This window comes from Dreissena polymorpha, chromosome 11 (assembly GCF_020536995.1).
Source record: "Dreissena polymorpha isolate Duluth1 chromosome 11, UMN_Dpol_1.0, whole genome shotgun sequence".
Taxonomy (NCBI): Eukaryota; Metazoa; Mollusca; class Bivalvia; order Myida; family Dreissenidae; genus Dreissena; species Dreissena polymorpha.
Window position 1 is genome coordinate 17,992,242 of NC_068365.1, and position 17,793 is coordinate 18,010,034.

Consider the following 17,793-nt stretch of genomic DNA (forward strand, 5'->3'; position numbering starts at 1 on the left):
ATGTATAATTATTTGAAATGTTATTTACCTTAAATTATCAATTTATTAAAGATTCTTGAAAATCACGGTCCGTGTTACGCGGGTCATTTCGTATTTTGATATCAGGGCATCATGTCCAACTATTGAAAATCAGATTTTTTTCACCGGGACGATGACGGCTTGGATTTAGACAGGCAGACAGATAGTTTATTCAGACTTAAACAACAGTACATCGTCTTCAACTCAAATATATAAATTATTTTTAGACGAATTGTTAGGTGATTACACATATAGCAGTGATGATTCTGAGAATGTTGCCATGTTTCTTATCCGTGTAATATAGAGTCCATTGTTTGAGCATTTTTATCGCGGTGTTCAAAAAAAGATATCTCAATAATCTTGTTTATTGATAGATCTGTGGTTTTATTGCCCCTGTGTTCAGCACAAACCAATTATCTCGTTATGATCAGATACTGTGCCGACCAATACTAAATAACACTGTGGTGTCATACGCCACAGCAGGGACCTATACTTGTATATTGGTCCCTAACCACAGGTGGCAATGTCTGGTCAGATTACACTTTTTATGATACCTCCATGTCTTCTCGTGGTATTAGTGGTCATTTCTTGGAGTAATGTAACGCCAAATACTCAATTTTGCGTTTATAAGATATGTAGCGTATTGAAAACATTTATAGTCATCTGCCCATACAGATTGCCCTAAACTAAATACTGTATAGATGTCAGCCAGCTAAATCACAATAATTATAAGTGCTTAATACCTATACATGTACATTTTAAACATTTAAAAAATCTAATACTTAACATTTAACGTATTTAGCGGGTACCGGTAAAAAAAACTCCGTCATTTCGTAGTCCTATAAAGAGTGTATGGTAGTGTACGGAACAACACAAATAAAAACAGCATTCTCATTTGACCACAACGGGGTTAAATAATCTTTCCGAAAAATACAAATAATACAGAGTTTTAATTTAGAATTCTATATATTTATAACTCTGTTAACTTATAACGATATTTCAATATACATGCATAGACAGTTGACCGTGATTTTCAAGAATCTTTAAATAATTTTAATTAATTGATAATTTATGGTTAATAACCTTTCATATAATTTTACATAATTACATTTTTGATAATAAACAACAAACGATGAATGTTTTGACACCCATTATATTTGAAGTATGCAAAGCCGAAAAATATCAAGAGGGTCCGCTATACATTTGTATACGCTGTTTCATCATAAAATTAACACCCTTTCTGTGTTATAATCAAGAGCTGAAATCGTACATTTATTAAGCTTCATTAATACTTAGCTTTATGGATATGTCTCTAGAACAAAATATTTCAATATATTTCATAAAAAATATAATAATCATGGCAAAGGAAATTCAATGGCCGGTATCTAAACAAAAGCATAATCGCCAAGACCGTAGCATCAGTTCAGTGCGTTAGGAACGCGCGCTACATTTTCCCGCCTTCATTCATTAATTACTTTCGTTTTTAAACAATTTTTTTTCTATCGTATACAGAATTCTATTCTCCTAAGCAAGATGTTATTTTTAAAACTGAACTCCAAATATAAACGCTACAAATCGGTATAAAGTACGAACATGTCAACCGTAAATCTAGATTCTAAAACTCCAAAACGGTATGTTATTTGCAAAAGTTAAAGTTATAACTCGCCGGGCTGCCGAAATCAAAAGAAAAACTTAATATATATTGATATATCTGAAAACTACGTTACGTAAGCTTTCTAATGATATATAATTTGTCAAAATCGGCCTAGAAATGAAACTATAATTTAACAAAATACGTGAGTGGGTACATCAAATTTATAACCTCGGCGCTTCGATAAAAGATCGATAGTTACGACACGGTCACGTGACTTAGACACAACAAGATATTTGACGTAACGGTCCCGTTTCGTATCCGTGTAATCTAGAATCCGTGATACGGATGATTGACTCATTCTCAACGTAGTAAAAAATCTAACAATTCGACAACCAAATTGAGAGAGATAGAGAGAGAGAGAGAGAGAGAGAGAGAGAGAGAGAGAGAGAGAGAGAGAGAGGTATATTTTCATAATTTTTTAGCAGCATATCATCATAACCGTCTTGGACTCTGTTTCAATTACTCTTAGTATGATCCGGAGCATTCTTAGAAAAATAAGACTTTTTTTCTCAGACTAAATAAATTTATTTATTCTAAAGTTTAAGAATTGCTTAAGAATTGTTGGTGAATACGGGCCAAGAGACCGTTTTAACTTTACGTCAATTTACTTGGATTTCCACATGGTTGACAATCGACACACGATATTTAGCGCAATAGAATGTCTGGCTAGAATGTCTGACGTTAAAAATGTCGTGCGTACATATGAATATCGTGATTGGTGCTCCGTTGATTCAAGTCGATTGTTAACAATTACAAGAGGTATGCGCTATGTAATATCGTTTGTCGTTTGCAATGTCCAGTGACGTACAGTGCGCCCTATAAAGAACAACACACGATATTCAAATCCACGTACGCGACTCGCGACAATTTTTGACGCAACCTTTTTAACAAATAAAAGCTTAACAGGGCGACATTCAAACGTTCAAAAGTCGCGTTTCGTATTTATTTGTCGCTTCTTGTTGGTACTGTCGAATAACGATTCTCGCGTGTCTCTCAAAAGATCTAGGGGTGAATTAATCAAAGCGCCAAAGGCACTGAAGTTGTTCTCTATTGCATACTTTAAAACGCAACTCATTTTTCAAAATTAATCGCAAATCAACACAAATCATTCAAATTTATAAAGAGTGTGTCTTAACGCACGGTTGAGATGTGTGTGCACTTTTTATCATCCTTTTTATTTTAAAGACATAACGTAGACAAGATAACAACAACATGGCCCTTTTTTACGTTCAGAAATCCAAGTAATTATGATGATGTTAAAGAAAACTAAATATAAAGATAATTTGCAATCACCATCATATTAAATGAATATTGTTTTAATATCGAATACCTATCATACTTAGAATATGATTCCATTATGGAATTTCCCTGTACAAAATCTTTTTATTGTAGACACCATATACAAATTCAAAAGATACAATAAGATAATCGATGAAAATAAATAAAAAAATAAATCTGCGTGCAATACTTTTTACTCGCGGATTAGGTTGTCATAAATACAGCCTTGTCGACCCGTACTGTGTTGTTTATGCATTACTTGTTACCTTAGCAGTTCACACGGTGTCAACGACTCTGGCCTAAGCATGGGAATAGAGCACTAATGCGCTTTTTCGGCGTTGCTGTTTTACCCAGCTTTTCACCTTAAATGACCTTCACATAACGCCAGCAGACACGCATTGATATATTCGAATATTTCATCGGCTGATTCGAGATCAAACCTCTGAACTTTGGCTTCATCACTGTGTCTGTGCTCAGCGCAAAGGATGTATCACTATTCAGTATGGAATTCCGGGCTACTCTCTGTATGTTCAAATGACACAAATTGTGGCCCAGTTTCAAATACGCGTTAAAATCCATCTCGCCGAATTTCTGAGTCAGTACTCGTTCACTAAATCGTCCGGGGAATATATATAATTAACTATCGATAAACACAGTTTTGCTTTCAAGATTAGAAAGCAAACAAATAGTATAGTGTCACGATAGGAGGAAAATTATTTAATTATCCAACCACAAATTTCAGCCGTACTCGGTCAGCACGTCTAGAAATCGTTCCTGAACGCCGGATAGGCTGCCATTATTTACAAGTTGGTTATTTCGAATACAAATTTGTTTCGAAAATCATTGTGCTAAAATGTGCAATTTACATTTCGCGATGAGATTTGTAATGACCCTCGTCATGTGAAAATGGGTCTCATCTATATGCGCCCATCAGATGTATAGCCCAATCAGCCTGTGTATCTCTCAGTCTGGTCAGAGGATACATAATGAGACCATAACACATTTGGTAATTTTATGGCGAACAGCATCGCTTCTGACAAGACTGCGCAAATGCACAGGTGTGCACGCTGGCCGAAACGCATAACACCCATTTTCGCATGACGCGACTATAAAATGTGATTTAAATGTGTCGAAAAAAAACATGCGTGTAAATTAAATATTAAAATACGAAATATTTCAATGGTGAAGAAATACACTCATATGAAGGCATCTGAGAACACATATGATGTGCACTCTCGTAGTAAACTTTTTATCTACTTACACTAATGTGTGGTTTGGCAATGATCAGTTAAAAACACTCATTTAATGCGGTGAATATGTGAATAACACGTTAATAAACACAATAGTTGAACTTTCGTTTTCAATTTAATTATTTAGAAACGTATATTGAAAACTTTATTTCAAAGTCATCATTTACGCCGACTACCTTATATTCGGTTTTAGCGATTATAAAGCATTTATGTTGTTGTCTATAATATACTTGAGAAATTGATGAACTCATGTTCAACGTTTTATTAATTGAGAACTGTGAATGTAAACAAACTTAACCTTATACTGTTACGTTGTTAGCATCCGTGAATACACAAGATCGCCGCTATCTGTTGAGAACAAAAGAATGTTTCCCAGAAACAGCAATAGTAGCATGCACTATGAACGAGGTTACACATCATCCACTCTACTTGTTTATCAGCATCTATTAATAGCCTCCGACGCGGTGGTTATCGTTCTTCGCGTAGTTAAGAGCAGACCGACTTGCAACGCGTACTACTAACCTAAGTTGTTCGTAAGCGAACAACTGAAAATGGCCCTAACCATTTTCCGGATTCGAGGGCTATGAATGCTGTTTCAGCTCAATACCACACTCTCAGAAACATTGGTATCCAAACGAATTAGGGAGATGTGGTGGATATTCAAGGAAAAAGAGGCCAACCACATTCGTGGCAGTCAACGCTAAAACTTTGACTGTGCGACTTCAATAATGTTGAGGAGAAGGTAATAAAGCAGTATATTTTAAAACAGGATTTTCCACAGAATCCCTTTTATAATGGCCATTTTCAAGGAAATTTCTTTAAAAACAACACACATTTTTTTCACTTTTTATAAGAAAGTACAAAAATGTTATTCTGGCAGTACAACCCTACTTACATTAAGACAGGAAAATTGAACTGAAAATGTTACGCTGGCGGTACAAACTCCCCAATGTTCATTATCACATCAACAAATAATTCAACTCAAATGTTACGCTGGCAGTACAAATTAGACACAAAAATTAAACAGAAAATGTTACACTGGCGGTAAAAACTCCTAAAGGTTTATTAGCACATCAAAACATAGTTCACATTACGCTGGTGGTTCAAACTATCAAAATTTCATAATCACTTCGCAGAAAAATTAAACAAAAATGTTACGCTGGCGGTACAGACTCCCATGGTTCATTATCACATCATATAATTCAACTTAAAATGTTACGCTGGTTGTACAACCTCCAAAATGTTCATTATAACATCAACAAATATTGATTGTACTTTAAAATTGAACAGAAAATGTTACGCTGGCGGTACAAACTCTCAAAGGTTCATAATCCTTTCGACAGAAAAATTTAACAAAAAATGTTACGCTGGCGGTACAACCTCACAAAGGTTCATAATCACAACAGATAATTCTTTGAAAATGTTACGCTGGAAGTACAAACTCCCAAATATTCATAATCACTTTGACAGAAAATTAAAATAAAATGTTACGCTGGCGGTACAAACTCACAAAGGTTCATTATAACATCAGCAAATAAATCATTCCACTTTAAATGTTACTCTGGCAGTACAAACTCACAAATTTCATAATCACTTTGACAGAAAAATAAAACTAAAATGTTACACCGGCAGTACAAACACCCCAAGGTTCATAATCACATAGACAGATAATTCTTTGAAAATGTTACGCCGGCGGTACAAACTCCCAGATATTAATATTCACTTTGACAGAAAAATAAAATGTAACGTTGGCCGTACAAACTCACAAAGGTTCATTATAACAACACCAAATAAATCATTCCACTTTAAATGTTACGCTGGCGGTACAAACTCACAAAATTCATCACTTTGACAGAAAAATAAAATTAAAATGTTACGCCGCTGGTACAAACTCCCCAAGTTTCATAATTACATAGACAGATAATTCTTTGAAAATGTTACGCTGGCGGTACAAACTCCCTAAGGTTCATTAAAACATCACCAAATAAATCATTCCACTTTAAATGTTACGCTGGCGGTACAAACTCACAAAATTCATAATCACTTTGACAGAAAAATAAAACTAAAATGTTACGCCGGCGGTACAAACACCCAGAGGAGAATTATCACAATTACAGATTATGCTTTGAAAATGTTAAGCCGGCGGTACAAACTCCCAGAGGATCATAATCACAATGACAGATAATTCTTTCAAAATTTTACACCAGCGGTGCAAAATCCCTGATATTCATAATGACACAGAACAAAATAACACTGAAAAAATGGAAGGTAAATCACTTTTAAATGTATAAATTCTTAATATATTAGTAAATTTTAAAACAAGTAATAATAAATACAGAACACAAACAAGAGCTGTCAGAGGACAGCGCGCTCGACTATTCGAGTGCTTGACAGTATAACGTTAGCTATCACGGGGAAATTGTACATACTCAATAATTTATTAGACGATCTTTCAAAAATAAAAAAAAGGAAAAAAATAAATAAAAAATTGGGGGGGGGTTGAGAGGGGGGTATAATTTCGGGTGTGGTCATTTATTAGACGATCTTTCAAAAATAAAAAAGGAAAAAAAAAATAGGGGGGTAGGGGGGGTGGGGGGGGGGGTAGGGGAGGTGAGAGGGGGGTATAATGTGAGGTGTGTTAATTTATTAGAGGATGTTTAAAAAAAAATTGGGGGTAGGGGGGTGAGAGGGGGTATAATGTGAGGGGGGGGTAATTAATTAGATGTTTAAAAAATTGGGGGGGGGGAGTTTTGGGGGGGAGGGATTCTAGGTAGGGGCGTGGGGTATTGTTTCGGTGGAATCCATTGTGGTATTCAGGTAAGTGTTGTTTTGTCAAAGTACTAATAAAATGTGATCATAAATAAAGAAGTTATGGCAATTTAAGCAAAATGTTGTTTTATCTAAGTGTAAAAGGGGCCATAATTATGCCAAAATGCTTGATACAGTGACCTGCTCTTGTTTAAAGGTTGGGGTAATGTTGGTAAACAAGTATGCAAAATAAAAAAGCAATATGTCAAAGGTTATAGGAAATATTTGGGGTAGTACGCAAACTTTAACATAGATTTATCAATAATTATGCATATTCTAAGTATAAAAGGGGCAATAATTCTGTCAAATGCTTGATACAGTTGTTTGCTTTTGTTGGGGTCATGATGGTAAACAAGTATGCAAAATATGAAAGCAATATGTCAAGGGACAATGAAAATATTTGGAGTAGTACGCAAACTTTAACATTTGCTGCATATTCTAAGTGGAAAAGGGGCCATAATTATGACAAAATGCTTCATAGAGTTGTCTTATCTTGTTTATAGGTTGGGGTCAAGTTGGTAAACAAGTATGCAAAATATGAAAGCAATATGTCAAGGGACAAGGAAAATAATTGGGGTAGTACGAAAACTTTAACATTTGCACGCTTACGGTAACGGAAAAGCCGACGTGAGTAGGATAGCTCCACTATATATATTTCATATAGGTAGTAGGTTAGAAATATATGAAATAGTGTGAATGATTCATTTTTTATGACTAACTTAAATTAGTTCTAAAAATAAAAATAAAATACAATACATTTTTTTTACACATGTGAAGTCATTTTAAAAATGCAATATTTAAATAAAACAATCTTTACATCAATTATAAGCCTCCTAAGTTTTTTAACAGATGCATTTGCTGCAATTTGTAATTGCATTAATAAACAATTCTGCCACAATTTTAATATATATAGTATGGACAAAACTTCATTGTTTCTCCTGACTACTCAAACATATTATAGGACATAAACAATATAAAGAAGTGAAACTCCAGCTGCTGGAGCAGTATTGAATTTTCATTAAAAACAATTAGTTGGTCCTTTATTTAAGGCAAGTGACCGATTGCCCAAACAGTACAAAACAGCACAATACAAACCAACATAAACACAAAATATGAATAAAGCTGGGGTCACCGCCTTGGAACAGTCAATGCAAAGCATTGGGAAAAAGCTGTCTCCATAGGATGACATATGCCCCCGAAAAACGCTTTGATATAAGTTATGAGCATTTTTTGAAACCTAAACGCGGATCCTATTGCCTAAGTTCAAGGTCAAGGGTGTCAAAATTTGTGTGCACATGAAAAGGCCTTGTCCATATACACATGCATAGCAAATATGAAGGTTACATCTGAAGCGACGTAAAAGTTATGAGTATTTTTCGAAAACTAAACCAGATATGGAAACCTAAATGCAGACCCTAAGTTCAGGGTCAAAGGCGTCAAAATGTGTGTGCGTTAAGAAAGGCCTTGTCCATATACACATGCATACCAAATATGAAGGTTGCATCTCAAGGGATATAGAAGTTATGAGCATTTTTCGAAACCTAAACACAAAGTGTGACGGACAGACGGACGGACGGACAGTCCAATCACTATATGCCCTTCTTCGGGGGCATAAAAACTAAAACCAATCAAATAAAAACTGTCCAAACTTAAACTTTAAATATAATAGGAAAGAAGAGATCAAGCTAGTAAAAATGACATATATAAAATATCAAACCACTATTTAAAAAAAAACAAGAGCACCGCATAACAGGTGACACGCTCGGCTGCGAAAGCTTGTCAGATTTTTTTTTTAAGTCACAGTGACCTTGACCTTTGACCTAGTAACCTAAAATGGGTGTGGCATGTAGAACTCATGAAGGTGCATCTACATATGAAGTTTCAAAGTTGTTGGTGGAAGCGCTTTGATTTTAGAGCCAATGTAAAGGTTTTAGCACGACGGCGGCGGACGGCGAGCAGGCTATTACAATGCCTCGGGTTTTCTCCGAAAAAAGCCTCTCTAACAATGATTAAAAGTTCACAGTACACAAAATATCTACCTCCACCAAATGAAATGCACTTTGTTGTTAGAATCATTACATGTCTGCAGGGGCAAGTGGCATGGCAGGCCTTACATGTTGAATCTCACTTTGTCAACAAATAGTGCTTTGTTCAGCTTTTTTGGGAAGATAGCCCATGGCTTTGAAATTGGGAATTTTATCGGCATTTTCAAGACATTGGGAAAATAAGTTGGGATTTATAACTACATGAATGAGTTCAGCATCTTTACATGAAATCACAAACACCATCATGATCAACCATGATCAACAGTTTTCCACATAATAAGCTCACACAAAGTCATCAGTCACATTAGGCACCATTTATTAGGAGGCGCCTCATCTTCTTCTAGAGAACTGCTGCTTTCAACATGTTGAATATCAGTCAGCGCTTTGCTTTCGGAAATCAAAAATGATGATGCAAAAGAGTCACTTGTTATTACATCACTATCATTAACAATGGAATGAGTTTCAATGGGAAGACTTGTACTTCTTGACGATGTTTGTTTATATAATGACGATTGCTCAATAAAATCAACAGTTTTCGTTTTGCCGCCAAGGTTTTGCTTAGGAATCTTTTTCACGTTATATTTCTAATTGTGCGACATATTTGTTTTCCATGCAGCCAAATCACAAAACGCTTAAATTTAATCGCAAATATAATAAGCGCCTGAACAAAATTGAGAATATCTTGTACACGAATTATGCCGACTTTATCCAAATCAAGGTACAGTCTAAAATCCGTACGAAACCGGATCGGACTACGCTTTGTTAAAAAGCGAAACAGCCGATGTCATTAGCGTTTTTCCCTATAAGGCTATTAAGAATTTTTTTAGCAAATTTTAGGAAAAAAGTTTACTTTTTGCTATTGGGAATATAGCCGATTTCGGCTATAAAATCAGGTCAAAAACAGCCCTAACAAAGGTGATACGCTTCTGCTTTCCCTGATGAGCAGTATTGTGTTGTCACCCCATCATCAATGCTATAGCTGTAGACAGCAGTGAATATAAGTTCTCTTTAATGGTGGACAGCTTGCTATGTCCTCTTCTTAGCAGACTTTTGAGAGCTTCCCTGGTGTGGATTCCTCCTAGGCTTAACTTGCAGTGTCATCTTCTGTCGCCACCATCTCCACTTCACCATCGTCAGAACGATCCATGTTGTTCATATCAACAGCAGACTCTGTTCACAATAGAAGCAATAATAGGATATATTACTTAAAGACATGACTATTAGTTTCTTCGAATGTATACCAATCATGCACATTAATAATCTTCATGCAAAATGTTACAATTTAGCCTCAATTATACAGCATCCTACATGTGATTACCCTTCAATTCTCCAGCTTAATCAGTTTACCTTCACTTAAATGTTTGTTGTTATAATAAGAAGTTGTCAAGAGTGGCAAAGCTTTCTCAACAAAACAATCATTCATCATGTTAAAAAGTAAGAAATTGTATTATTAACACACAAACTTAGTCAATTACCTATCTTAGCAAAAAGTATGGAAGGAAATTATCCGTAAAAGCACACAGAGTTAGTCAACAACATACCATTTAAGGTATCACCCCAACGCGGCATATAGTCAACTGAACTTGCAGAACAGGAAGTCTGAACTGCAATATAAATGCAATTAATTCGGATGTTAAATTCAAAACTTAAACAATTTGCAAAATAAGCCTTGGTTGTACAAAAAAAATGTCATAATGATATATAATCACATATCATAACATGTAATTCAAGCTGCGCATTTACCATTGTATTATAAATCCACGAAGATTATTATATAATTTGGACCTTATATACATGTAATTTAGCCAATAATTATTTATAAGATGCTGACTGTAAAGTATCAGATGTAAATTGTTTATTTAATCTGCACAAACATTTCTTAAAGTGTGTCAATACACATTAAATTCAATTTGGCAAGAGATTCATACAAGGGTACTAACAGTAACAATAATCAAAATAAAATACACACATAGCAATTTAACAAACATTTCTATATACTTGTATTTTGAATGTAAAACAGTTTATAATGTTTAACCAAAGGTGGACCACTTTTTTAAGAATGGCAAACGTGCATCCTTTCCTTCATTCATGTAGTTTTCCATGTCCAGAAGACAACAACTTGTTCCAACCTTAACCTGAAAAATGCCCGAGAACACATATTAGAACGAAATCTCTGCACATAAATTTCATAATAACCTTACAGTTTGAAAAAATAGTACATAAATAACCCTTTTATCAGTGTCATAATGATAACAAAAAAATAAAAAAATATAGTTATACTTCGGTACCTGGGCGAGCATACCTTGTTGTCTTAATTATTGAAATCCTGATGTGTTTGTTGCCAATTTATGTTCTTATATACAAAATAATCAAAACATTCATTATTTAAGCTGAATACATTGCATCAATTGAACCTCTTTAACACTGCAATGTAGAGGTTTCACTGGGTAAAAAAAGATGTTGCCACGGTATTTGTTTCCTTGAAATAAGTTTGAGCTAATGTTTTGACAATAACAATAATATAAACCCTTTCCATCTCAGAAACAATTTTTAAAAAAATTCCTGAATTCAATATTGTTCCTGAATGGCAGCCTTCAGACGTTATCCTATGCATGCAACCTAAAAATCACAATGATGTTATCAGACTTATCTTGTTGACATTTTTATGTTGAAATTTGGAACAGTGTAAATATTTGACATCTGTTTGACATTGTTAACTACTTAGGTTACATCAAATATTACGATGAGCAAACGATTGGTGTCTTGCCACCTAAGCGATAGGGACACTTTTAGTGGGCAACATTACGAAAGTTTTCCAATAAGGTTGATAAAGAGTACCGAAGAATAACACAGTAGCCACTTTTCCTGTTAGTTCGGCCACCTACGCATTCAAACTCGCGCATGCGTACAATGATCGTCTGCATTATTAAGAAAAATGTGATATTTAAATGGGAAAATATCTATATGTTTCATAAAACAATAAAAATATTTGTCAACAAACATGCATAACATCAATAAACTTTCATTTTCAAGTTGACAGCTGGAAGTCAATGTCTGCTAGACGTTTTCCTATAAGTTTGTGAATTCGATTGGTCGAACGCACGCGCTCTACTGTGAGGCTCTGTGAGAGGAAATTGCTGAGGCAAACGCAGAGTATTTCGTTTCTCTATCTTGCGATTACCTTATCCTCGATACATAATGAACTTATTCAACAAATAACGTATAAAGTATGAACATTGAACGCATTCAAATGGTATATTCAAGCGAATGTAATGAATCATTAATGATCAGCGATTGAACGATTTTACAATCAATTTATTATTAACGAATGCATAACTTATAAACGGTTCAAAACAACTTTAAATTTTAACAACAGTGTTGGCAAGGGAAACTGTCTCCTCTTCTCAGCACCTATTTTGTATGGCAGAAGGAAAGGTGGACCCAATGCCCACACTCATCCCACTGCCCCCAATTAACGATTTTTATGTGCGGTTTTGTGTCCAGATTTGGACTAAATTGTCCACATACGCAACATTTTTCGGACTCGTACGTGTCCGATTCGGTATCAGAGTCTTCACTAACAATGTTGGCTTGAAATTTTTGTATGCCAGTTATTGACAGCCTCGTGCTTTTACATATCATCTGGCTTTGAGATGTGACGTCATTGACATTTTTCTTGGCGTCGTACATCTCCACCTCTTCGATGTATGCATCACTTGTTATTAATTTCCCGCCAGGTTTTGGTTTTGTATTCGCCGAAATCTTCTTTTGGCATCTGCACGTGATAGGGGTTGGCGCCTCTGTTTTTGCCCGGACATACTCTTCAACTGCCTGCTTGCCAGCCCATACAGGTTGTAACTTCTGAAGAGAGTTCGTGTCTCGGAATGACTCGCATGGCATAAGCTTTTCTGAAGGCACCGCATTCTTGTTTAGTGGGTACACACCGGCCTTCGTGAAGGCTGACACGATGTTCCACGTGCTAACAGCCTTCAGGTAAGCGCATGGCTGTATTGCTAAAACTGTAGTCAACCCTTGCGTAGTTTTCCGCATGTTCCACAAGCCCTTACTCTTCGTCATTTGTAAAAATGGTCTCCTTTAGGAATTTGTTAGGATCTACACGTCCACTAATCCTATCTCTTAAGCTTTGATAGGGGATGTACTATTGTAGCGCCACTCGACGTACCGATAGTTTTTTCGTCTTTACATCCTATACTGCTTTTAGAAAAATATCGGGGTTGTATGATCTATACCTTCCATGGTATCTCTGAGGATTGGCTTACCACGTTAAAAAATGCGCGTGGCGTTTATAAGATTGTAATTGATTTCCGTGTGTATACGATAAACCCCTTAACGGGCCTCTAAAATATGACAATGCCGACCTGAGTCAATAATGTACAGTAAACTGAACTTGACAAATGCGAACACAGGAACCCGGATTATTCGAAAACGTATATTGGAAATATTTTTACTTAAAAGGTTATTTTTTCAAAGGATTTTATGTTTGTGTTCATTGTGTGTGAAATTATTATGGTGACAGTACAACTTCTTACATTCTTTGTTCTCATTTTTCGGATTTTATTGACAAAGAAATATATTTGGCTTGAAACTGTATCGAATTCGGAGCGTGCAGTGCACGGACGGCTTAAAAATTACGTCATAAAAAAATTCACAAACTAATAGGAATTCACGAACCTATAGGAATAAGTTTAAATAAAGAGCAATTATTTCTTGCTTTAATCAGTTTGTGCTTTTAATAGACAGGTAAACATTGTTAAGTTTTTGCATCATTAGCGTTCCTTAGCCCTTGCAGTGGTGATCAAATTTTGCACCTTAGGACAATATACGGCGAATTGCAACTCTCAGCAACCCTTTGGGTTATAAACCGGAGAGCTGAATTATTGCAGTCCTATGAACTAACAAAACAGTAACATGTTGGCAGGCTACTCGAAGACCATTTGCGCGGCAATACAGAGAATGTTATTTTATATACAATATTCTATGTAAGAACGCTGACAATAAAAAGTATCTCTCAACCTTCACTTATTTGCAGAAAGTAAAAACCTAGTTGCAATAATCCAACTCCCAGCTATTGACCCTCCGGGTCTATGAGCTGTACGTATGTACTCATAAAAGTTCTGAGCATTCAAGAAGAACTAAGTAAAAACCATAAGTGCATACCGAAATCTTCCAACCGACGCCATTTTAAATCCTGGATCGAAATTTTGGTCAAGGCGGTCCAGCCCATAACGGTCTGTCTGCTAACGGTCCAATAAAGTAATAAAAAGGACGCAAAGGATTGTCCGTAGCATTAATATGCAAAAATCGTATAATAAAAATATATTTCAAAATTCTAATTAGAATAGTCGATTGTTATGCATACTTATAAAAAATGAATAATAGCGAAGTCGCATTTTAGTGTTTGTCAACAGCTGTCAACGAGATGATAATTTGTATAGGGATAAAATCGTGTGGCATTGTGCTTAGTAGGTTGTCTGTCAGTTTACATGGTTTAGATACATCGTGTTTAATATATTGTCCGATATGATTGATCTGCTACTCACCATTCAGCGTCTTGCATTTAACACATTACACTGCTCCAGCTAGGATTTGAAAAGGGCGGGGGGGGCTTTTTGTCAAAAGGACACTGTGGACGCGCAGTATTTTGTCAAAAGGGCACTTTCGAGCGCGCGGGCATTTCTGAAATGCTTCTTCTTGCATGTTAATTTATATGGCATTAATAATTGTTAGAATATATTATTCCCATTATTTTTTTATTTTTTTTAATTTTTTTTATCAAACAATTCAAATATAATGTCTACAGTGAGAAATAAATTAATTACTATGAATTGTAATAAGATATTTATTCATCATCATATGTAAATTAAAACAAAATAACGGCAGGGGGTGGGGCCTAGGAATGGCAGGGCGGAAGTTCGGGATGGCAGGGCGGAAGTTCGGGAGGGCAGGGCGGGGCGCCCTTGAATTTAGGCCTTGCTGGAGTACTGCATTAGAGGCAACCTATACTTGCGTAAAGTTCAAATAGCAAATTATTTGCATTGGCCCATATATTTTACCAATGTATATATAATCAAAATTTAGTTAATCAAATATTAATCTACTACATTTGTTTGCATTATATAAATTTGTAAGGCTAGATAGCGTTCTTTTCAAACTAGGTATCAGATCAAGGTTCATACATCAATGATCGAGTTTCTAAATACTATTAAGTTTACAATGCAACTCTCTTGTGTGTGGAATAATTAATTAAGACAATAGCAACATGATTTTTGTGTAAAATCTATCAAAATACCACCACAATCCAATACCGTAATTACTCAAGACTTTGGACACCCATTTAAAGCAAATATGATTAATTTCGTGCCTATAAATTTTCGGACATACGGATTTTATCCATAATTAAAGACTCTAAATTTTCGGACAGTCAATTTTACAGCAGTATTTTATCAGATTTCGTTCTGTTTTCGCTTATCATGTGACCCTTCGATCATCGTGTGTTTACAACCGGATTAAAGTCATAAAACCAGAAAGATGAATGCCTGAGGGCAATGGAGCATAACATTTGCGTTATTGGGTAACCGATAATAAACAATGGTTTCTTCAAACATCGATTGAAATGATATCGTATTAAGATAGCAAAATGTTTAATGTTTATATTTGTATGTATTATAGGTTTATTATTGCAAAGATGTGAAGTTGTATATTATTTGGGTGTGTATAAAACGCTGCATTTAACGCAGACTGCAAATTGCAGGCTGTGTTATCGGGCCATAAAACGCAGCCAATATAGACATCGTTGCAGCCAACATAGATATCGTTGGAAAACGCAGGCAATATAAAAAAAGAAGGACTACGCAGACAATATACAATATATTTTATGTGCTATATTGAACTCATTTAATACTTGTAATGGTTATTGCATTTAGTTGAATTTAGGAACCTAGAACATTTTAAAACGGAATATCAAACAATTTGAAATTGAATCTTTCATGTTCTTTGTATCAATACCATCCGGGTATCTGTACTATAAGTATACCAGTCTACATACAAGGTGCGCGCTTCCGCATATGGGTATTCGGACGTTCAAAAAATTGACCTACGGTTTAGCGTTCATGCCGTCGAACGCATTTAGCAATATAACTCGTGTTTTTTTCACTATTTCTTTACTTGCAAAAATACTAGTGGCTTATAACTTACCTTGCAATCTTTTTTTCACGCATTTTGCGAGTGTGTGAGTGTAAATTTCGAGCCCTGTGTATATGCGTGGATTACGCTGGATTTAAATGCCTCGTGTCTACGGTAATTCAGTCTTATTTGTTTCAAATATGGGACATGATTGTTCGTTAGGATCTTGAATTCGTCCATCGGTCGAAGGACGAAAAAGACGAAAATTAATGTCTGACGAATAATAATAGATTCACAGTATATAATTAACAGTATATGTATGAAAGTGGTAAATGTCCAAACAATTATAAGACGTAAACTATCGTTTTTAATCCGTAAAATGGCAGTATAATTATAAACGCATTTTGATTTTATGTTTCAAGAAGAAGATAATTTGTTATGATTGTTTAACATAATTGTGTATGAAATGCATGTGTGTATAGTGTATGTAGAGATTAAACGTGTTGTTGTTTTCAACGCAGCCAATATATAGACATCGTTGGAGTCAATATAGAAATCGTTGGCAAACGCAGCCAATATAGAAATAGAAGGAATACGCAGCCAATAAAGAGATAGAAGGCAAAACGTGTGAAGTTCGAGAATGACTGTATCAATAATTCGACGGTTTTAATTAACAGTATATGTATGAAAGTGCATACATTTCCATACATTTTTTAAACTTATTGTTTTTCATCGCTTAAATGGCAGTATATTTGGGTGCTGGAGGTTTCGGTAAATGACAAGTTCGGTAAATTGGATTTATATAGTAAATGCCGTGGAAGTTTCGGTGTATAGATTTTTTTATAGAGGTGTTATACCTACAATGAGTTGTTACTGACACCTATTATTGGCTTACACTAACATCAAACTAGGATTAATTTTGAGTTGATTAATTAATGATATGCCTACGGTAAAGAATTAAGGGGCTTGAATGAGCAACCTCTGAACATTTTAAAACGAATTCTTTTAGGAAATTTAGGTCCCAAACCAAAAAAATGTAGATTGAATTTAAAATGGAAATCTAGTGAAAGTGAATTTACGATTTAAATAACTCAATAATATTTTTGTAATAATTGGTGCGTTTATTTAAATAACATAATAGTATTAATAAATGATTATTTACGACGGAATCAATGTAAGATTTTCAATAACGTTTAATGCTATTAAAACAGGGTCTTGTGAAATATTGTAGACCAGATTAATTAAAAAATCATATCAAACGAAAACCATAAACAAATATGAAATAATTCGTTTGATATTAATTTCAGTTTAAATATAAATACTGCGCTTGGCCGCTACAAAAATTGTGGATTGCTTCAAATTAAATGTCAAATTCCGAGTGCATTTTATATATAACAAAGTTTTATTATTTCTTTCTGGTTGAGAAAAACACAATGAAAAAACAATATATACCATATAATACGCGTACTAACTTATAAAAAGAAGTAAAATGATATGCGTTATGTTTTATAATTTTGTTAAATGCTCGTGCCATTGAATGTTGAGTAAAGCGTAGAGATGCGAACTAAATTACACATAATTTAAAACTGATAAAAAT

At 34.8% G+C, this 17,793-nt stretch overlaps 1 long non-coding RNA gene across 1 annotated transcript; it reads right to left on the reverse strand.

Moving 5' to 3' along the window:
- Nucleotides 1–9,919: 9,919 nt before the first annotated feature.
- Nucleotides 9,920–11,190, reverse strand: LOC127851057 (uncharacterized). The gene is made up of 3 exons (XR_008035637.1): nt 11,089–11,190; nt 10,595–10,657; nt 9,920–10,223 (listed from the first exon to the last, which is right to left on the reverse strand). It is a non-coding gene; the product is annotated as an uncharacterized LOC127851057 (long non-coding RNA).
- Between the last annotated feature and the right edge of the window lie 6,603 nt (nt 11,191–17,793).